Below are 18,862 nucleotides of genomic sequence, written 5' to 3' on the forward strand. Positions count from 1 at the left end.
TCAGACATCAGGCATCAGACTTCCACAAGCATCAGACATCAGGTGTCAGACATCATGCATCAGACATCAGGCAACACACATCCACAAGCATCAGACATCAGACATCCACAAGCATCAGACATCAGGAATCAGACATCAGGCATCAGACATCAGGCACCAGACATCCACAAGCATCAGGCATCAGACATTCACAAGCATCAGACATCAGGCATTAGACATTCACAAGCATCAGACATCCACAAGCATCAAACATCATGCATCAGACAGCCACAAGCATCAGACATCAGGCATCAGACATCAGGTGTCAGACATCATACATCAGACATCCACAAGCATCAGACATCAGGCATCAGACAGCCACAAGCATCAGACATCAGGCATCAGACATCCACAAGCATCAAACATCAGGCATTAGACATCCACAAGCATCAGACATCAGGAATCAGACATCAGGTATCAGGCATAAGACATCAGGCATCAGACATTGACAAACATCAGACATCAAGCATCAGACATCCACAAGCATCAGACATGAGACATCAAGCATCAGACATCATGCATCAGACATCATGCATGAGACATCCACAAGCATCAGACATCAGGCATCAAACATCCACAAGCATCAGACATCATGCATCAGACATCAGGCAACACACATCCACAAGCATCAGACATCAGACATTCACAAACATCAGGCATCAGGCATCAGACATCCACAAACATCAGGCATCAGGCATCAGACATCCACAAACATCAGGCATCAGACATCCTGCATCAGACATCATGCGTCAGACATCAGGTGTCAGACATCATGCATTAGACATCCACAAGCATCAGACATCAGGCATCAGACAGCCACAAGCATCAGACATCCACAAGCATCAGACATCCACAAGCATCAGACATCCACAAGCATCAGACATCCACAAGCATCAGACATCATGCATCAGACATCAGGCAACACACATCCACAAGCATCAGACATCGGGCATCAGACATCCACAAGCATCAGACATCAGGCATCAGACAGCCACAAGCATCAGACATCCACAAGCATCAAACATCAGGCATTAGACATCCACAAGCATCAGACATCAGGAATCAGACATCAGGTATCAGACATCAGGCATAAGACATCAGGCCTCCGACATCAGACATCCACAAGTATCAGACATCTACAAGCATCAGACATTAGACATCAGGCATCAGACATCATGCATCAGACATCAGGCATCAGACGTCCACAAACATCAGACTTCAAGCATCAGACATCCACAAGCATCAGACATCATGCATCAGACATCATGCATGAGACATCCACAAGCATCAGACATCAGGCATCAAACATCCACAAGCATCAGGCATGCATCAGACATCAGGCAACACACATCCACAAGCATCAGGCATCAGACATCCACAAGCATCAGACATCATGCATCAGACATCAGGCAACACATCCACAAGCATCAGACATCAAACATCGGGCATCAGACATCAGGCATCAGACATCCACAAGCATTGGACATCAGACATCCACAAGCATCAGACATCAGGCACCAGACATCAGCCATCAGGCATAAGACATCCACAAGCATCAGGCATCAGACATCCACAAGCAACAGACATCATGCATCAGACATCAGGCAACATACATCCACAAACATCAGGCATCAGACATCAAACATCAGGCATCAGACATCCACAAGCATCAGGCATCAGACATCAGGCATCCACAAGCATCAGACATCAGGCATCGGACATCAGGCATCAGACATCCACAAGCATCAGGCATCAGACATCAGGCACCAGACATCAGCCATCAGGCATAAGACATCCACAAGCATCAGACATCAGGCATCAGACATCCACAAGTAACAGACATCATGCATCAGGCATCAGACATCCACAAGCATCAGGCATCAGACATCCACAAGCATCAGACATCAGGCATCAGACATCAGGCACCAGACATCCACAAGCATCGGACATCAGGCATCAGACATCCACAAGCATCAGGCATCAGACATCAGGCACCAGACATCAGCCATCAGGCATAAGACATCCACAAGCATCAGACATCAGGCATCAGACATCCACAAGTAACAGACATCATGCATCAGGCATCAGACATCCACAAGCATCAGGCATCAGACATCCACAAGCATCAGACATCAGGCATCAGACATCAGGCACCAGACATCCACAAGCATCAGACATCAGGCACCAGACATCCACAAGCATCAGACATCCACAAGCATCAGACATAAGGCATCAGACATCCACAAGCATCAGACATCCACAAGCATCAGAAATCAGACATCAGGCATCAGGCACCAGACATCCACAAGCATCAGACATCCACAAGCATCAGACATCAGGCATTAGACATCCGGCACCAGACATGCACAAGCATCAGGCATCAGACATGCAAAAGAATCAGGCATCAGACATCATGCATGAGACATCCACAAGCATCAGACATCAGGCATCATACATCCACAAGCATCAGACATCCACAAGCATCATGCATGAGGCATCAGACATCCACAAGCATCAGACATCATGCATCAGACATCATGCATCAGACATCAGGTGTCAGACATCATGCATCAGACATCCACAAGCATCAACATCAGGCATCAGACAGCCACAAGCATCAGACATCAGGCATCAGACATCCACAAGCATGAGACATCAGGAATCAGACATCAGATATCACACATCAGACATCAGGCCTCAGACATCAGACATCCACAAGTATCAGACATCTACAAGCATCAGACATTAAGACATCAGGCATCAGACATCATGCATCAGACATCAGACATCCACAAACATCAGACTTCAAGCATCAGACATCCACAGGCATCAGACATCATGCATGAGACATCCACAAGCATCAGACATCATGCATCAGACATCATGCATGAGACATCAGGCATCAAACATCCACAAGCATCAGACATCATGCATCAGACATCAGGCAACACACATCCACAAGCATCAGGCATCAGACATCCACAAGCATCATGCATCAGACATCATGCATCAGACATCAGGTGTCAGACATCCACAAGCATCATATATCAGGTATCAGACAGCCACAAGCATCAGACATCCACAAGCATCAGACATCAGGAATCAAACATCCACAAGCATCAGACATCCACAAGCATCAGACATCATGCATCAGACATCAGGCAACACACATCCACAAGCATAAGGCATCAGACATCAAACATCAGGCATCAGACATCAGGCATCAGACTTCCACAAGCATCAGACATCAGGTGTCAGACATCATGCATCAGACATCAGGCAACACACATCCACAAGCATCAGACATCAGACATCCACAAGCATCAGACATCAGGAATCAGACATCAGGCATCAGACATCAGGCACCAGACATCCACAAGCATCAGGCATCAGACATTCACAAGCATCAGACATCAGGCATCAGACATCCACAAGCATCAGACATCCACAAGCATCAAACATCATGCATCAGACATCATGCATCAGACATCATATGTCAGACATCATGCATCAGACATCCACAAGCATCAGACATCAGGCATCAGACAGCCACAAGCATCAGACATCAGACATCCACAAGCATCAAACATCAGGCATTAGACATCCACAAGCATCAGACATCAGGAATCAGACATCAGGTATCAGGCATAAGACATCAGGCATCAGACATTGACAAACATCAGACATCAAGCATCAGACATCCACAAGCATCAGGCATCAGACATCAAGCATCAGACATCATGCATCAGACATCATGCATGAGACATCCACAAGCATCAGACATCAGGCATCAAACATCCACAAGCATCAGACATCATGCATCAGACATCAGGCAACACACATCCACAAGCATCAGACATCAGACATCAGACATTCACAAACATCAGGCATCAGGCATCAGACATCCACAAACATCAGGCATCAGGCATCAGACATCCACAAACATCAGGCATCAGACATCCTGCATCAGACATCATGCGTCAGACATCAGGTGTCAGACATCATGCATTAGACATCCACAAGCATCAGACATCAGGCATCAGACAGCCACAAGCATCAGACATCCACACGCATCAGACATCCACAAGCATCAGACATCCACAAGCATCAGACATCCACAAGCATCAGACATCATGCATCAGACATCAGGCAACACACATCCACAAGCATCAGACATCGGGCATCAGACATCAGGCATCAGACTTCCACAAGCATCAAGCATCAGACATCAGGCATCAGACATTCACAAGCATCAGACATCAGGTATCAGACATCAGGCAACACACATCCACAAGCATCAGGCATCAGACATCCACAGGCATCAGACATCAGGAATCAGACATCAGACATCAGGCACCAGACATCCACAAGCATCAGGCATCAGACATCCACAAGCATCAGACATCATGCATCAGACATCAGGTGTCAGACATCATGCATCAGACATCCACAAGCATCAGACATCAGCCATCAGACAGCCACAAGCATCAGACATCCACAAGCATCAAACATCAGGCATTAGACATCCACAAGCATCAGACATCAGGAATCAGACATCAGGTATCAGACATCAGGCATAAGACATCAGGCCTCTGACATCAGACATCCACAAGTATCAGACATCTACAAGCATCAGACATCAGGCATCAGACATCATGCATCAGACATCAGGCATCAGACATCCACAAACATCAGACTTCAAGCATCAGACATCCACAAGCATCAGACATCATGCATCAGACATCATGCATGAGACATCCACAAGCATCAGACATCAGGCATCAAACATCCACAAGCATCAGGCATGCATCAAACATCAGGCAACACACATCCACAAGCATCAGGCATCAGACATCCACAAGCATCAGACATCATGCATCAGACATCAGGCAACACATCCACAAGCATCAGACATCAAACATCGGGCATCAGACATCAGGCATCAGACATCCACAAGCATCGGACATCAGACATCCACAAGCATCAGACATCAGGCACCAGACATCAGCCATCAGGCATAAGACATCCACAAGCATCAGGCATCAGACATCCACAAGCAACAGACATCATGCATCAGACATCAGGCAACATACATCCACAAACATCAGGCATCAGACATCAAACATCAGGCATCAGACATCCACAAGCATCAGACATCAGGCATCCACAAGCATCAGACAACCGACATCAGGCATCGGACATCAGGCATCAGACATCCACAAGCATCAGGCATCAGACATCAGGCACCAGACATCAGCCATCAGGCATAAGACATCCACAAGCATCAGACATCAGGCATCAGACATCCACAAGCAACAGACATCATGCATCAGGCATCAGACATCCACAAGCATCAGGCATCAGACATTCACAAGCATCAGACATCAGGCATCAGACATCAGGTTCCAGACATCCACAAGCATCAGACATCAGGCACCAGACATCCACAAGCATCAGACATCCACAAGCATCAGCCATAAGGCATCAGACATCCACAAGCATCAGACATTAGAAATCAGACATCAGGCATCAGGCACCAGACATCCACAAGCATCAGACATCCACAAGCATCAGACATCAGGCATTAGACATCCGGCACCAGACATGCACAAGCATCAGGCATCAGACATGCACAAGCATCAGGCATCATACATCATGCATCAGACATCATGCATCAGACATCAGGTGTCAGACATGCATCAGACATCCACAAGCATCAGACATCAGGCATCAGACAGCCACAAGCATCAGACATCAGGCATCAGACATCCACAAGCATCAAACATAAGGCATTAGACATCCACAAGCATCAGACATCAGGAATCAGACATCAGGTATCAGACATCAGGCCTCAGATATCAGACATCCACAAGTATCAGACATCTACAAACATCAGGCATCAGACATCATGCATCAGACATCAGGTATCAGACATCCACAAACATCAGACATCAAGCATCAGACATCCACAAGCATCAGGCATCAGACATCAGGCATCAGACATCCACAAACATCAGACATCAAGCATCCGACATCCACAAGCATCAGACATCATGCATCAGACATCATGCATGAGACATCCACAAGCATCAGACATCAGGCATCAAACATCCACAAGCATCAGACATCCACAAGCATCATGCATGAGGCATCAGACATCCACACGCATCAGACATCATGCATCAGACATCAGGTGTCAGACATCATGCGTCAGACATCCACAAGCATCAGACATCAGGCATCAGACAGCCACAAGCATCAGACATCAGGCATCAGACATCCACAAGCATCAAACATCAGGAATCAGACATCAGGTATCACACATCAGACATCAGGCCTCAGACATCAGACATCCACAAGTATCAGACATTAAGACATCAGGCATCAGACATCATGCATCAGACATCAGACATCCACAAACATCAGACATCAAGCATCAGACATCCACAAGCATCAGGCATCAGACATCATGCATCAGACATCATGCATGAGACATCCACAAGCATCAGACATCAGGCATCAAACGTCCACAAGCATCAGACATCATGCATCAGACATCAGGCAACACACATCCACAAGCATCAGGCATCAGACATCCACAAGCATCAGACATCAGGCATCAGACATCCACAAGCATCGGACATCAGGCATCAGACATCATGCGTCAGACATCATACATCAGACATCAGGCATCAGACATTCACAAACATCAGGCATCAGACATCAGGCATCAGACACCCACAAACATCATGCGTCAGACATCCACAAGCATCAGACATCCTGCATCAGACATGCGTCAGACATCAGGTGTCAGACATCATGCATCAGACATCCACAAGCACCAGACATCAGGCATCAGACAGCCACAAGCATCAGACATCCACAAGCATCAGACATCAGGAATCAAACATCCACAAGCATCAGACATCCACAAGCATCAGACATCCACAAGCATCAGACATCAGGAATCAAACATCCACAAGCATCAGACATCATGCATCAGACATCAGGCAACACACATCCACAAGCATCAGACATCGGGCATCAGACATCAGGCATCAGACTTCCACAAGCATCACACATCAGGCATCAGACATCCACAAGCATCAGACATCAGGTATCAGACATCAGGCAACACACATCCACAAGCATCAGACATCCACAGGCATCAGACATTAGGCATCAGACATCCACAAGCATCAGACATCAGGAATCAGACATCAGGCATCAGACATCAGGCACCAGACATCCACAAGCATCAGGCATTAGACATTCACAAGCATCAGACATCAGGCATCAGACATCCACAAGCATCAGACATCAAGCATCAGACATCCACAAGCATCAGGCATCAGACATCAAGCATCAGACATCATGCATGAGACATCCACAAGCATCAGACATCAGGCATCAAACATCCACAAGCATCAGACATCATGCATCAGACATCAGGCAACACACATCCACAAGCATCAGACATCAGACATCAGACATTCACAAACATCAGGCATCAGACATCCACAAACATCAGGCATCAGGCATCAGACATCCACAAACATCAGGCATCAGACATCCTGCATCAGACATCATGCGTCAGACATCAGGTGTCAGACATCATGCATTAGACATCCACAAGCATCAGACATCAGGCATCAGACAGCCACAAGCATCAGACATCCACAAGCATCAGACATCCACAAGCATCAGACATCCACAAGCATCAGACATCAGGCACCAGACATCACCCATCAGGCATAAGACATCCACAAGCATCAGGCATCAGACATCCACAAGCAACAGACATCATGCATCAGACATCAGGCAACATACATCCACAAACATCAGGCATCAGACATCAAACATCAGGCATCAGACATCCACAAGCATCAGACATCAGGCATCCACAAGCATCAGACATCTGACATCAGGCATCAGACATCAGGCATCAGACATCCACAAGCATCAGGCATCAGACATCAGGCACCAGACATCAGCCATCAGGCATAAGACATCCACAAGCATCAGACATCAGGCATCAGACATCCACAAGCAACAGACATCATGCATCAGGCATCAGACATCCACAAGCATCAGGCATCAGACATCCACAAGCATCAGACATCAGGCATCAGACATCAGGTTCCAGACATCCACAAGCATCAGACATCAGGCACCAGACATCCACAAGCATCAGACATCCACAAGCATCAGACATAAGGCATCAAACATCCACAAGCATCAGACATAAGAAATCAGACATCAGGCATCAGGCACCAGACATCCACAAGCATCAGACATCCACAAGCATCAGACATCAGGCATTAGACATCCGGCACCAGACATGCACAAGCATCAGGCATCAGACATGCACAAGCATCAGGCATCAGACATCATGCATCAGACATCATGCATCAGACATCAGGTGTCAGACATGCATCAGACATCCACAAGAATCAGACATCAGGCATCAGACAGCCACAAGCATCAGACATCAGGCATCAGACATCCACAAGCATCAAACATAAGGCATTAGACATCCACAAGCATCAGACATCAGGAATCAGACATCAGGTATCAGACATCAGGCCTCAGATATCAGACATCCACAAGTATCAGACATCTACAAACATCAGGCATCAGACATCATGCATCAGACATCAGGTATCAGACATCCACAAACATCAGACATCAAGCATCAGACATCCACAAGCATCAGGCATCAGGCATCAGACATCAGGCATCAGACATCCACAAACATCAGACATCAAGCATCCGACATCCACAAGCATCAGACATCATGCATCAGACATCATGCATGAGACATTCACAAGCATCAGACATCAGGCATCAAACATCCACAAGCATCAGACATCCACAAGCATCATGCATGAGGCATCAGACATCCACACGCATCAGACATCATGCATCAGACATCAGGTGTCAGACATCATGTGTCAGACATCCACAAGCATCAGACATCAGGCATCAGACAGCCACAAGCATCAGACATCAGGCATCAGACATCCACAAGCATCAAACATCAGGAATCAGACATCAGGTATCACACATCAGACATCAGGCCTCAGACATCAGACATCCACAAGTATCAGACATTAAGACATCAGGCATCAGACATCATGCATCAGACATCAGACATCCACAAACATCAGACATCAAGCATCAGACATCCACAAGCATCAGGCATCAGACATCATGCATCAGACATCATGCATGAGACATCCACAAGCATCAGACATCAGGCATCAAACATCCACAAGCATCAGACATCATGCATCAGACATCAGGCAACACACATCCACAAGCATCAGGCATCAGACATCCACAAGCATCAGACATTAGGTATCAGACATCCACAAGCATCAGACATCAGGAATCAGACATCAGGCATCAGACATCAGGCACCATACATCCACAAGCATCAGGCATTAGACATTCACAAGCATCAGACATCAGGCATCAGACATCCACAAGCATCAGACATCATGCATCAGACATCAGGTGTCAGACATCAGGTGTCAGACATCCACAAGCATCAGACATCAGGCACCAGACATCCTCAAGCATCAGGCATCATACATTGACAAGTATCAGGCATCAGGCACCAGACATCCACAAGCATCAGGCATCAGATATTCACAAGCATCAGACATCAGGCACCAGACATCCACAAGCATCAGACATCCACAAGTATCAGACATCATGCATCAGATATCATGCATCAGACATCAGGTGTCAGACATCATGCATCAGACATCCACAAGCATTAGACATCAGGCATCAGACAGCCACAAGCATCAGACATCAGGCATCAGACATCCACAAGCATCAGACATCAGGAATCAGACATGCCTGATGCCTGATGTGTGATACCTGATGTCTGATTCCTGATGTCTGATGTTTGTGGATGTCTAATGCCTGATGTTTGATGCTTGTGGATGTCTGATGCCTGATGTCTGATGTTTGTGGCTGTCTGATGCCTGATGTCTGATGTGTGATACCTGATAAGACATCAGTCCTCAGACATCAGACATCCGCAAGTATCAGACATCTACAAGCATCAGACATTAAGACATCAGGCATCAGACATCATGCATCAGACATCAGGCAACACACATCCACAAGCATCAGGCATCAGACATCCACAAGCATCAAGCATCGGACATCAGGCATCAGACATCCACAAGCAACAGACATCATTCATCAGACATCAGGCAACATACATCCACAAGCATCAGGCATCAGACATCAAACATCAGGCATCAGACATCCACAAGCATCAGGCATCAGACATCCACAAGCGTCTGGCATCAGACATCAGGCATCCATAAGCATCAGACATCCACAAGCATCAGGCATTCGACATCAGGCATCAGACATCAGGCACCAGACATCCACAAGCATCAGACATCCACAAGCATCAGACATCTGGCATCAGACATCCACAGGCATCAGACATCAGGCACCAGACATCCACAAGCATCAGACATCCACAAGCATCAGACATCAGGCATCAGACATCCAAAAACATCAGACATCAAGCATCAGACATCCACAAGCATCAGACATCAGGCATCAGACATCATGCATCAGACATCATGCATGAGACATCCACAAGCATCAGACATCAGGCATCATACATCCACAAGCATCAGACATCCACAAGCATCATGCATGAGGCATCAGACATCCACAAGCATCAGACATCATGCATCAGACATCATGCATCAGACATCATGCATCAGACATCATGCATCAGACATCCACAAGCATCAACATCAGGCATCAGACAGCCACAAGCATCAGACATCAGGCATCAGACATCCACAAGCATGAGACATCAGGAATCAGACATCAGATATCACACATCAGACATCAGGCCTCAGACATCAGACATCCACAAGTATCAGACATCTACAAGCATCAGACATTAAGACATCAGGCATCAGACATCATGCATCAGACATCAGACATCCACAAACATCAGACTTCAAGCATCAGACATCCACAGGCATCAGACATCATGCATGAGACATCCACAAGCATCAGACATCATGCATCAGACATCATGCATGAGACATCAGGCATCAAACATCCACAAGCATCAGACATCATGCATCAGACATCAGGCAACACACATCCACAAGCATCAGGCATCAGACATCCACAAGCATCATGCATCAGACATCATGCATCAGACATCAGGTGTCAGACATCCACAAGCATCATATATCAGGTATCAGACAGCCACAAGCATCAGACATCCACAAGCATCAGACATCAGGAATCAAACATCCACAAGCATCAGACATCCACAAGCATCAGACATCATGCATCAGACATCAGGCAACACACATCCACAAGCATAAGGCATCAGACATCAAACATCAGGCATCAGACATCAGGCATCAGACTTCCACAAGCATCAGACATCAGGTGTCAGACATCATGCATCAGACATCAGGCAACACACATCCACAAGCATCAGACATCAGACATCCACAAGCATCAGACATCAGGAATCAGACATCAGGCATCAGACATCAGGCACCAGACATCCACAAGCATCAGGCATCAGACATTCACAAGCATCAGACATCAGGCATCAGACATCCACAAGCATCAGACATCCACAATCATCAAACATCATGCATCAGACATCATGCATCAGACATCAGGTGTCAGACATCATGCATCAGACATCCACAAGCATCAGACATCAGGCATCAGACAGCCACAAGCATCAGACATCAGGCATCAGAAATCCACAAGCATCAAACATCAGGCATTAGACATCCACAAGCATCAGACATCAGGAATCAGACATCAGGTATCAGGCATAAGACATCAGGCATCAGACATTGACAAACATCAGACATCAAGCATCAGACATCCACAAGCATCAGGCATCAGACATCAAGCATCAGACATCATGCATGAGACATCCACAAGCATCAGACATCAGGCATCAAACATCCACAAGCATCAGACATCATGCATCAGACATCAGGCAACACACATCCACAAGCATCAGACATCAGACATTCACAAACATCAGGCATCAGACATCCACAAACATCAGGCATCAGGCATCAGACATCCACAAACATCAGGCATCAGACATCCTGCATCAGACATCATGCGTCAGACATCAGGTGTCAGACATCATGCATTAGACATCCACAAGCATCAGACATCAGGCATCAGACAGCCACAAGCATCAGACATCCACAAGCATCAGACATCCACAAGCATCAGACATCCACAAGCATCAGACATCCACAAGCATCAGACATCATGCATCAGACATCAGGCAACACACATCCACAAGCATCAGACATCGGGCATCAGACATCAGGCATCAGACTTCCACAAGCATCAAGCATCAGACATCAGGCATCAGACATCCACAAGCATCAGACATCAGGTATCAGACATCAGGCAACACACATCCACAAGCATCAGGCATCAGACATCCACAGGCATCAGACATCAGGAATCAGACATCAGACATCAGGCACCAGACATCCACAAGCATCAGGCATCAGACATCCACAAGCATCAGACATCATGCATCAGACATCAGGTGTCAGACATCATGCATCAGACATCCACAAGCATCAGACATCAGGCATCAGACAGCCACAAGCATCAGACATCCACAAGCATCAAACATCAGGCATTAGACATCCACAAGCATCAGACATCAGGAATCAGACATCAGGTATCAGACATCAGGCATAAGACATCAGGCCTCCGACATCAGACATCCACAAGTATCAGACATCTACAAGCATCAGACATCAGGCATCAGACATCATGCATCAGACATCAGGCATCAGACATCCACAAGCATCAGACTTCAAGCATCAGACATCCACAAGCATCAGACATCATGCATCAGACATCATGCATGAGACATCCACAAGCATCAGACATCAGGCATCAAACATCCACAAGCATCAGGCATGCATCAAACATCAGGCAACACACATCCACAAGCATCAGGCATCAGACATCCACAAGCATCAGACATCATGCATCAGACATCAGGCAACACATCCACAAGCATCAGACATCAAACATTGGGCATCAGACATCAGGCATCAGACATCCACAAGCATCGGACATCAGACATCCACAAGCATCAGACATCAGGCACCAGACATCAGCCATCAGGCATAAGACATCCACAAGCATCAGGCATCAGACATCCACAAGCAACAGACATCATGCATCAGACATCAGGCAACATACATCCACAAGCATCAGGCATCAGACATCAAACATCAGGCATCAGACATCCACAAGCATCAGGCATCAGACATCCACAAGCGTCTGGCATCAGACATCAGGCATCCATAAGCATCAGACATCCACAAGCATCAGGCATTCGACATCAGGCATCAGACATCAGGCACCAGACATCCACAAGCATCAGACATCCACAAGCATCAGACATCTGGCATCAGACATCCACAGGCATCAGACATCAGGCACCAGACATCCACAAGCATCAGACATCCACAAGCATCAGACATCAGGCATCAGACATCCAAAAACATCAGACATCAAGCATCAGACATCCACAAGCATCAGACATCAGGCATCAGACATCATGCATCAGACATCATGCATGAGACATCCACAAGCATCAGACATCAGGCATCATACATCCACAAGCATCAGACATCCACAAGCATCATGCATGAGGCATCAGACATCCACAAGCATCAGACATCATGCATCAGACATCATGCATCAGACATCAGGTGTCAGACATCATGCATCAGACATCCACAAGCATCAACATCAGGCATCAGACAGCCACAAGCATCAGACATCAGACATCAGACATCCACAAGCATGAGACATCAGGAATCAGACATCAGATATCACACATCAGACATCAGGCCTCAGACATCAGACATCCACAAGTATCAGACATCTACAAGCATCAGACATTAAGACATCAGGCATCAGACATCATGCATCAGACATCAGACATCCACAAACATCAGACTTCAAGCATCAGACATCCACAGGCATCAGACATCATGCATGAGACATCCACAAGCATCAGACATCATGCATCAGACATCATGCATGAGACATCAGGCATCAAACATCCACAAGCATCAGACATCATGCATCAGACATCAGGCAACACACATCCACAAGCATCAGGCATCAGACATCCACAAGCATCATGCATCAGACATCATGCATCAGACATCAGGTGTCAGACATCCACAAGCATCATATATCAGGTATCAGACAGCCACAAGCATCAGACATCCACAAGCATCAGACATCAGGAATCAAACATCCACAAGCATCAGACATCCACAAGCATCAGACATCATGCATCAGACATCAGGCAACACACATCCACAAGCATAAGGCATCAGACATCAAACATCAGGCATCAGACATCAGGCATCAGACTTCCACAAGCATCAGACATCAGGTGTCAGACATCATGCATCAGACATCAGGCAACACACATCCACAAGCATCAGACATCAGACATCCACAAGCATCAGACATCAGGAATCAGACATCAGGCATCAGACATCAGGCACCAGACATCCACAAGCATCAGGCATCAGACATTCACAAGCATCAGGCATCAGACATCCACAAGCATCAGACATCCACAAGCATCAAACATCATGCATCAGACATCATGCATCAGACATCAGGTGTCAGACATCATGCATCAGACATCCACAAGCATCAGACATCAGGCATCAGACAGCCACAAGCATCAGACATCAGGCATCAGACATCCACAAGCATCAAACATCAGGCATTAGACATCCACAAGCATCAGACATCAGGAATCAGACATCAGGTATCAGGCATAAGACATCAGGCATCAGACATTGACAAACATCAGACATCAAGCATCAGACATCCACAAGCATCAGGCATCAGACATCAAGCATCAGACATCATGCATCAGACATCATGCATGAGACATCCACAAGCATCAGACATCAGGCATCAAACATCCACAAGCATCAGACATCATGCATCAGACATCAGGCAACACACATCCACAAGCATCAGACATCAGACATCAGACATTCACAAACATCAGGCATCAGGCATCAGACATCCACAAACATCAGGCATCAGGCATCAGACATCCACAAACATCAGGCATCAGACATCCTGCATCAGACATCATGCGTCAGACATCAGGTGTCAGACATCATGCATTAGACATCCACAAGCATCAGACATCAGGCATCAGACAGCCACAAGCATCAGACATCCACACGCATCAGACATCCACAAGCATCAGACATCCACAAGCATCAGACATCCACAAGCATCAGACATCATGCATCAGACATCAGGCAACACACATCCACAAGCATCAGACATCGGGCATCAGACATCAGGCATCAGACTTCCACAAGCATCAAGCATCAGACATCAGGCATCAGACATTCACAAGCATCAGACATCAGGTATCAGACATCAGGCAACACACATCCACAAGCATCAGGCATCAGACATCCACAGGCATCAGACATCAGGAATCAGACATCAGACATCAGGCACCAGACATCCACAAGCATCAGGCATCAGACATCCACAAGCATCAGACATCATGCATCAGACATCAGGTGTCAGACATCATGCATCAGACATCCACAAGCATCAGACATCAGGCATCAGACAGCCACAAGCATCAGACATCCACAAGCATCAAACATCAGGCATTAGACATCCACAAGCATCAGACATCAGGAATCAGACATCAGGTATCAGACATCAGGCATAAGACATCAGGCCTCTGACATCAGACATCCACAAGTATCAGACATCTACAAGCATCAGACATCAGGCATCAGACATCATGCATCAGACATCAGGCATCAGACATCCACAAACATCAGACTTCAAGCATCAGACATCCACAAGCATCAGACATCATGCATCAGACATCATGCATGAGACATCCACAAGCATCAGACATCAGGCATCAAACATCCACAAGCATCAGGCATGCATCAAACATCAGGCAACACACATCCACAAGCATCAGGCATCAGACATCCACAAGCATCAGACATCATGCATCAGACATCAGGCAACACATCCACAAGCATCAGACATCAAACATCGGGCATCAGACATCAGGCATCAGACATCCACAAGCATCGGACATCAGACATCCACAAGCATCAGACATCAGGCACCAGACATCAGCCATCAGGCATAAGACATCCACAAGCATCAGGCATCAGACATCCACAAGCAACAGACATCATGCATCAGACATCAGGCAACATACATCCACAAACATCAGGCATCAGACATCAAACATCAGGCATCAGACATCCACAAGCATCAGACATCAGGCATCCACAAGCATCAGACAACCGACATCAGGCATCGGACATCAGGCATCAGACATCCACAAGCATCAGGCATCAGACATCAGGCACCAGACATCAGCCATCAGGCATAAGACATCCACAAGCATCAGACATCAGGCATCAGACATCCACAAGCAACAGACATCATGCATCAGGCATCAGACATCCACAAGCATCAGGCATCAGACATTCACAAGCATCAGACATCAGGCATCAGACATCAGGTTCCAGACATCCACAAGCATCAGACATCAGGCACCAGACATCCACAAGCATCAGACATCCACAAGCATCAGCCATAACGCATCAGACATCCACAAGCATCAGACATTAGAAATCAGACATCAGGCATCAGGCACCAGACATCCACAAGCATCAGACATCCACAAGCATCAGACATCAGGCATTAGACATCCGGCACCAGACATGCACAAGCATCAGGCATCAGACATGCACAAGCATCAGGCATCATACATCATGCATCAGACATCATGCATCAGACATCAGGTGTCAGACATGCATCAGACATCCACAAGCATCAGACATCAGGCATCAGACAGCCACAAGCATCAGACATCAGGCATCAGACATCCACAAGCATCAAACATAAGGCATTAGACATCCACAAGCATCAGACATCAGGAATCAGACATCAGGTATCAGACATCAGGCCTCAGATATCAGACATCCACAAGTATCAGACATCTACAAACATCAGGCATCAGACATCATGCATCAGACATCAGGTATCAGACATCCACAAACATCAGACATCAAGCATCAGACATCCACAAGCATCAGGCATCAGACATCAGGCATCAGACATCCACAAACATCAGACATCAAGCATCCGACATCCACAAGCATCAGACATCATGCATCAGACATCATGCATGAGACATCCACAAGCATCAGACATCAGGCATCAAACATCCACAAGCATCAGACATCCACAAGCATCATGCATGAGGCATCAGACATCCACACGCATCAGACATCATGCATCAGACATCAGGTGTCAGACATCATGCATCAGACATCCACAAGCATCAGACATCAGGCATCAGACAGCCACAAGCATCAGACATCAGGCATCAGACATCCACAAGCATCAAACATCAGGAATCAGACATCAGGTATCACACATCAGACATCAGGCCTCAGACATCAGACATCCACAAGTATCAGACATTAAGACATCAGGCATCAGACATCATGCATCAGACATCAGACATCCACAAACATCAGACATCAAGCATCAGACATCCACAAACATCAGACATCAAGCATCAGACATCCACAAGCATCAGGCATCAGACATCATGCATCAGACATCATGCATGAGACATCCACAAGCATCAGACATCAGGCATCAAACGTCCACAAGCATCAGACATCATGCATCAGACATCAGGCAACACACATCCACAAGCATCAGGCATCAGACATCCACAAGCATCAGACATCAGGCATCAGACATCCACAAGCATCGGACATCAGGCATCAGACATCATGCGTCAGACATCATACATCAGACATCAGGCATCAGACATTCACAAACATCAGGCATCAGACATCAGGCATCAGACACCCACAAACATCATGCGTCAGACATCCACAAGCATCAGACATCCTGCATCAGACATGCGTCAGACATCAGGTGTCAGACATCATGCATCAGACATCCACAAGCACCAGACATCAGGCATCAGACAGCCACAAGCATCAGACATCCACAAGCATCAGACATCAGGAATCAAACATCCACAAGCATCAGACATCCACAAGCATCAGACATCCACAAGCATCAGACATCAGGAATCAAACATCCACAAGCATCAGACATCATGCATCAGACATCAGGCAACACACATCCACAAGCATCAGACATCGGGCATCAGACATCAGGCATCAGACTTCCACAAGCATCAGACATCAGGCATCAGACATCCACAAGCATCAGACATCAGGTATCAGACATCAGGCAACACACATCCACAAGCATCAGACATCCACAGGCATCAGACATTAGGCATCAGACATCCACAAGCATCAGACATCAGGAATCAGACATCAGGCATCAGACATCAGGCACCAGACATCCACAAGCATCAGGCATTAGACATTCACAAGCATCAGACATCAGGCATCAGACATCCACAAGCATCAGACATCATGCATCAGACATCAGGCAACACACATCCACAAGCATCAGACATCGGGCATCAGATATCAGGCATCAGACTTCCACAAGCATCAGACATCAGGCATCAGACATCCACAAGCATCAGACATCATGCATCAGACATCAGGCAACACACATCCACAAGCATCAGACATCAGACATTCACAAAAATCAGGCATCAGGCATCAGACATCCACAAACATCAGGCATCAGACATCCACAA

The sequence above is a fragment of the Triturus cristatus genome, chromosome 1_1 (genome assembly GCF_964204655.1).
Source record: "Triturus cristatus chromosome 1_1, aTriCri1.1, whole genome shotgun sequence".
Lineage (NCBI taxonomy): Eukaryota > Metazoa > Chordata > Amphibia > Caudata > Salamandridae > Triturus > Triturus cristatus.